Source organism: Nestor notabilis, unplaced genomic scaffold (assembly GCF_000696875.1).
Source record: "Nestor notabilis isolate BGI_N333 unplaced genomic scaffold, ASM69687v1 scaffold5851, whole genome shotgun sequence".
NCBI lineage: Eukaryota > Metazoa > Chordata > Aves > Psittaciformes > Psittacidae > Nestor > Nestor notabilis.
In genome coordinates, this window is record NW_009915103.1 from 1,325 (window position 1) to 2,617 (window position 1,293).

Here is a 1,293-nt window from a genome sequence, read left to right on the forward strand (position 1 = left end):
AAGGGTTCAACCCAGCACAGGTTAACTCCAGAGTCAGAGCAACGCCGTTTATTACTTCCAGATGTTTCTATCCATGTTGGAGCCATCGGACATGGAGGGGAGGGGAAAAGCAAAAGCCGTGGCTAAAGCATCCCCCCTCCTCCTGGATGGGTGAGGGGATATTTGGGATATATCCACACCCTTCCTCCCCAGGCTGCTCCGAGGAGGCCAAGGGCTGGAGCTGAAGGAAGGGAAAGGAGGAATTCCTACTCCAGGCTTTTCACAAATGCTTTATTTGTAGGACACTGAACAAGACACGAGGGGATGACGCGGACACGGAGCACGGAGCTGACACACGCACACATTTTCCTTATGGAAAGAGCAGCACATGGATAGAGGTCACCCCAGCAGGCTGGGAAAGCTTGGTCAAAACCAGGCAAGCCTCCAAGAGGAAAGCTTGGAATGAAAACCCCAGCACTATCCCGCAGGATTTGGATGCTGTATGGACACGGACGCATCAGGGCAGATGATACAGCCAAGGGAGGCAGGTTTGGGCACAGAACTGGTGGGTCTGGGCTGGGAGCAGAGCACCAGGCTCAGAGATGGGTGTTAGAATGCACCAGGGCCATGGTTTATGGGGAAGAGCCACCCATCCACTATTGTTTTGACCTTACCTGGAGATCTAGGTCTGGGTTTTAAGAGGTGCTGAGCACCAGTTCCACCCAGTGAAGGGCTGATAGCCAGAAACCTCCCACCAGCTCCTTCCCAGGCCCTCCTGCACCCAAAAGACAAAGCAATAGTGGAGGGGAGGAAGAAAATCAGTGCTGAAGCCTCTCCTGCTGATACCTGCTGGGTGCTCCTCCATTCCTGAAGACCCTGTGGAATGTGGGAACACACTGATGAAGCTTTTGGAGTGCTGGGATGGTCGCTCTGAACAAGAAGCCAGTCAGTGGCTTTGCCCTGTTCCAATCGGTCAGTGGAGAGAGGGAAAGGGAGAGGTTTGCTCTGAACTACCCCAGTGTGGTGTTTACCAGGATACTGGTGTCACCAACGAGATCTATCACAAAATCACCTCCGAGAGCTTCCCAACCGTGAGCTCAGACCCTTGTGGTCAGGCAGGAGCAGTTTCACCATCACCAGTGCAGATCTGAGGGGGATTTTCCTATTTCTATGACTTACAGAAGTCACAGAATCCCAGCCTGGTTTGGGATGAAGGGCCCTTAAAGCTCCTCCAGCTCCAACCCCTGCCCCGGGCAGGGACACCTTCCACTAGAGCAGGTTGCTCCAAGCCCCTGTGTCCAACCTGGCCTTGAA